Consider the following 6,164-nt stretch of genomic DNA (forward strand, 5'->3'; position numbering starts at 1 on the left):
ATTTGGAATAAGTCAGTAGGTCAATATACTTTTGTCAATATGACACAATGTTATTAAAGGGCACACAACACCAAATCTATCCACAACTATTATGTATGAAGCTCCAGCTAGTCTCATCATGGTCCACCACTTCCATAGTATGGTAGGTCAAAGTTTTACTACAGGGTTGGGTCCCTTGGGACCTGGAAAGTTGTCTATGGCGATTTCTTGTGTGAACACTTAATTTCGATCCCTACCCTTCCACACAAACAAACCTCTTTTTCTTTTAATACTAATTGACCTTGCTGTAATTTGCTACTTGTTTCCTCTTTTATTATTTCAGGTCTTGCAGAATTTAACTAGTTTCCACTTGCCCGCTTGGCGTGTACACATAGAAATCAACTTGCCTATTAAACTTAATATATGAATATATGACTTGACCCGCTCTTTTCAAATTTTGTATGCATAAACCTTCTTAGCTAACCACTCATCCGCCCGTCATTTTACACGGGGAATTTGCTCCTGGGACGGGCAAAATTAATGCCCTTGACAGCTGCTACATTGGAAGTTCTTGGTTTATAAATATTTTTATTGAAAATTGTAAAAGTGCATAATTGTAAATCGTATCTGATTTTAAATCCAGTTGCCTGGCAGGCAATACAGTCTGTGCTTTTCGTTGCCTGTCGTAGAAGTTTGGTTGTCCCGGCCCGGGGTCCCAGGCAACCAGGCAAGCCATTCTGCAAGCCCTGCTTTAACTTCATTCTGAAACTGCTTTTTGAGAACACATTGGCCAGGTTTGCACCCACCTTGCATATACATGTTGAACATAAGAACTAGATGTTGCAATTCACATGAACCCTAGACCATTCACTCTCAATTCTTTTGTACCTCTTAGAAACCCTCATTTAACCCTGCTTTTTGCTATCGGAAGTTAAAGAAGAAACAAAAAAAGGAAAAGAAGATGAACAAATAAGTCACTTGGCACCCCCAGGATTAGAACCTTAGACCCCTCGCATGCCAAGCACACAATCACCGACCGGTAGCCATGTGGGTTACGCTGCCCCAGGCATTCATGGGATTCACACATGCACAGTGGTTTTCATCATGGTATTTTGTGGTATTTATGGATGTTAGGGTTAAGGATCACTCTACTAAAGTTGCACCAAAATCTATCAAATTTTGTGGAAGGTACATGTTGAACAATTTTTGAAAATGGCCTCAAAAACAGCTGAACTAATATAGGGCCATATGCATGTGTGAGCAATTAAAAAAAATCTTAACCAAAATATTTACATCCATACACACATAATATACATGAAAAGACAAAATTTGGACTGGTTGGTGTCACCTAGAACATTCAGGTGCACAATAATTTAATTATCTTACATCTTAAAGATGTCTTATTGTTTGACTGACTGTTCCAGTCTAAATTGTTGGACAGTTAATGATTAAGGTGGGAAAAAGCATTTTCAGTGCAAATATGAGGGATCAGTAATTATGTCAAGAGTAGTCCGACGAGTAGGACATGCGTTTTTCTTAGTTACCAAACTATACTCAGACTGATCACTCAAGAAAGATTAACCGCAAAGTCCACTATTCACCCACCCAATTTGATTGGCGCAGTCACTGGACTTTTGTGATTTGTCTTTCCTGCGCCATGAGAGATAGTGATCATAGTCTGAGCTGAGTCTAGTCTGGTAATTAAGAAAATGGTCCTACTCGTCGGACTAGATTAACCTTGATATCATTACTAGCCCAATGAGCCAGATTAGACTGTTTGCCATGGTTTACAGCTGTCCAACCGTTATTTCAACTTGCCCACACATTTCAAAGAGTTTTGTTAAATGACCACCTTTGGTTGAGATTTCAATTAACAAGTCTCAAATAAGAAATCATGGCCCTTTCTTGGCAAAACATTGTTAACTCAAAATTGTGTACATCCATATCAAAACGATGCACTTGTCGGCTGCTACATGCGTCTCTTTTTACATAATAGCTAGGAATAAATACCACACTCATCTCAAGTGGAGGTCAATTCAAATCGTCCCCAAGTCACAAGGTTTAGGAATACAGAGATCATTCCTTAACCATGTGACTTGGGGATGATTTGAAGTGACCTCCACTTGAGATGAGTCTGGTATTTATTCCTAGCTATTATGTGAAATGAGACACATGTAGCAGCCGACAAGTGCATCGTTTTGATATGGATGTATACAATTGCCATTTGGAGAAATCAAGCCCTGCTAGTGTTTGTATATTTGAAATTATTCAAATGTAATCAATATATTATATTATATTATATTATATTACATATGGCATGATTTTTTTGAAGATACATTACCTAAATAACTCAGATAAAATGTATGAATAATTTAAAATAGCAGAATATTTAAGCAATTTCAAATGATTTGCTCTCAATTTCATGTATATAAACAATATTCTTGCTTTGAAAATACAACGATAGCTGACCTTGAATATGAGGGCAAAAAACTCGCGAAGTTAGTGCAAAAACACGTCGTAAAATTAACATAAAAACTGTACAGTGTTTTGCCAAAAAAAAATCATGAATGCGTATAAATACACCTGAGTTAAAGGGTGCTATCTTGAAAAGGAAGTATTTTGGGGAATATAATGCTGCAGAAATGAAAACAGTCCCCGCATAACATCCGCTGAAGACGCTGGTTAACCCGGGGAAAAGGGCTCCGGTGAGTGAAATTTGAGTAGCGTAGAAGTCTTAAATTGCTTCCTATTTAGTGTCCGCAGTGTTTTGCCAACAAAGGGCCGCTTGGCAATGCACAACTGTGTAACAGTTATAACTTACTAATTATGGGTTCAGAATTCTCAATTGCTAGCAGGTTTACTTTGAGCCCTATGGTGGATTTCACTTACAATATTAATAGCTACGTATTACTTGTTGAGAGTGCATAATCCATACTGAGATAGTAATGCATAAAGTGCCCTCCCGCCCTGCGGGGCTCGTGCATTAGACCATCAACATCTCAATACAACTGCATTATTTTATACAATTTCTTGAACAAGTAATACGCAGTTTTTAACCTATTTCATACACGAGATAAAAATCCAGAGATATTTGCTATTTTTATAACAAAAAACATTGGAAATACATCAACCCGCAAGGAAAATGAATCAATCTTACACATTCCGAAAGCACTGTATGCAGTAACGCTGAGTACGCGCCAGTCCATTTATACACAATTAATACACTCACTCCTGGCATTTTTCAAATGTTTGCTCTGATTGGTTCTCAATAAAAGTGTATGAATAACAGTTATGATGCGGCATAAGCCATAAACCCACCATAAGTCCGAAACCCATCCTCACCCTTTCATAAGATTTAATATGGTGGATTTGGACTATCAATGAGATAAAGTACCTGCATTGCATCATAAATATAAGTGACATCATCCTGATTTGTTTGTTTACAGAACACAGGTCTTTTCTCATTTTCTCCGACTTGTTTTTGTTTGTGGTTATCATTTATTGTGGGTGGACTACACCTGCCCCATGAAGGAAAATACTGACACATTTCAAACAAAATACTACATTTTATCAAATGTAATGATCACTCTTCTTTAGACTCACAATATCAATTTTTATACAAAACCATACATGATCATAGTACACTACTGTAATACAATACTGAAAAGGTTTAATCTTTTACCATATCGATGTACCTTGTACCTGACTATATAGTCATAAATTGTATGTTTTTGCTTCAAATTGTTTGACTGAATACTTCTGCCAAACCAATCACATATAGAGGCATTTTTCTCTATACCTTTCACAATCAACCACAAAAAATGTAAATATGACCCCTGCAAGTGAAGGGCAACATGTGCCATTAGACACTGGATAATTGCAAACTTTATATAATATTCTATTGCCTCTTTAGTCCATTATTCAAAATTGTGCACTGTGATTTGTTCAAATGCATCATGTATGTACGATTTCCCGAGATAGCGTCACTTGCGCTCTGGATACGTGTAATCGCTCCACCTTGAAGGTAACAACTTGGCAAAAACACTCTTTTGTGGTAATAGAATTGAAATAAAGGTGTAGCATTATCTTTACAACCAATTAATTGATTCTCGGCAGTAAAAACATTTAATAATGAGTTCAACTGTATCTCTCCTATTATTTATGTTGGATTCGACTGCACCTCCCCCGTTGTTTATGGTCGTTTGTTCTGCCTCAGACACATTATATTTATGGATGTAAAGGATACTGCCTTACACTTTATTTCTTAAAGGCAATACTAACTTGCAACTGATTTGACACCAGTGGCATAGCGTCATAGGGGCAAAATTGCCTAAAACAGTTTGTGCCCCCCTCCCATTCAGACCTGGTGCCCCCCAATATGATGACCCACGCTACGCCACTGCTTGACACAACAGCTTACATTCACAGAAGTCACATTAATATTTTAAATAGTTAATCATATAAATTACAAACAAATTTCATGTTTTTGATTTCTAGTACTTGTTTTTGTTTTTACCTTTGAGATAAACTTACAGAATTACATAAGTTGAACAGCTTTTAGACAGTGGCTAGTCGCTTCAGAAAAGTGATTACGTTTAAATATTTAGATCCATCGCAAGTTCTTGCAAACGGTATAAATGGGCCCTTTAGAAGATGTGAAACCAAATGATGGCAATATTTAGGTAACTCGAGGTGCTAGACTCTGTAGTGCAGGGGTGGTGCTGAGCACCAAATCTAAGGGGCCCATAAATTTTTGTCAGACCCTACAAAATCCAAATCTATAGCCCCATGGAATGGTCCAAGTCTTTTGCACTTTCTTTTTTAGTCTTTCTTATATAATCAGGCATGAGAGTGGCTTTGCTTGAAAAAATCTGAAGTAGAACAAAAAAAGCTGCAAAACAGTGTGGAATTGGCAAAAAAAAGACCCAAAATTGGGCTGAAAATGAATAAAAATGCATAAATTTGAATAGTCAAAAAAGCTTAATTCAGCTGATCAGCTGAAAAATCTCATCCCTGATAATGTTGAATACGCCTAGATTATTGTGGTAGAGGAACTAACATTAAGCCAACTCTAGATGACAAGGTGAAAATGCATAATTAAGTTACATTAGAAATGAGGACTTATACCACAATTTAATAGTTAAACACATTACGACCTGCACACACTAGTCCTTATGACTGTCTCATACAATATGCATTATATGCCTAGACATAGAAGACAGTAACCTTATACAGCTTGTTAATTTTGAAGTTAAAACTTACACTAATAGAACCTAGCATGAATATATTCAATTTTAATAGCAACAACATTACAAGTTGTAGGCACACATAAAAAATGTGCAAAATTGATGAAATATACACCAATATTGGCCAGTTCCTGAGGGAGACGGACTGTCCATAGCTGATAGCTCTAATTTTACAGTTTTATGTATTTTTCAGATTTTCTATGGATAAAATTACTTTTTTGCATTAAAATACTTGCTACTGTTATAGATTTTGTGGACAAATAATGTTCAACATTATAATTGGTACACAATATCTAAAGCATAAAGTTGATGAAAGAACCAGAATTTTACAAGACAGCCCACAAGGAACTTACTGCTAATTGTCCAGGTTCACCTGTGTGAAATGTGGGAGATGATCCTGGCTGTGACAGTTAGTCTATATGCAGGCTGATTTGGGCTCTGCACTTGTACAGTACTACATCCCTGAATGATGCTAAATGATTTATAAGGTGTGCCTTGGACCACAGTGGTCAGCAGCTTTCTGTAAAGCGCAATGACCTTGAGTACTTACGCCATATAAATCAGTAGCTTTTGTGATTTTAAAGGCGCACAACAAATTCAACATTCAACAAATGCATCTGTCATACAGAAAGCATTACTTGCACTAATATGTGCAATTCTGCTACCGGTACATATAATAGACTACAATAACAGATTCCTATTGGGGCCACCTGCACAGGTGCACCATCACTAAGGTACTTGGCTGGTAATGTGCAGTATTAGGGCAGTACCAGTACAGTACCACTGCTGGTAGGTTATGTCCAGTAGCAGCATTGGTATTGTGTAGGTACTCTGTGCATACCAGCCCTTGTACCTTAGCAACGGGGTACCTGTGCTGGCAGCTGCAATAGGAATCTTGTAGTGTAGTAGTTTGTTCAGCTTATAATTGGTGAAAAATAT

The sequence above is a fragment of the Amphiura filiformis genome, chromosome 1 (assembly GCF_039555335.1).
Source record: "Amphiura filiformis chromosome 1, Afil_fr2py, whole genome shotgun sequence".
Classification (NCBI taxonomy): domain Eukaryota; kingdom Metazoa; phylum Echinodermata; class Ophiuroidea; order Amphilepidida; family Amphiuridae; genus Amphiura; species Amphiura filiformis.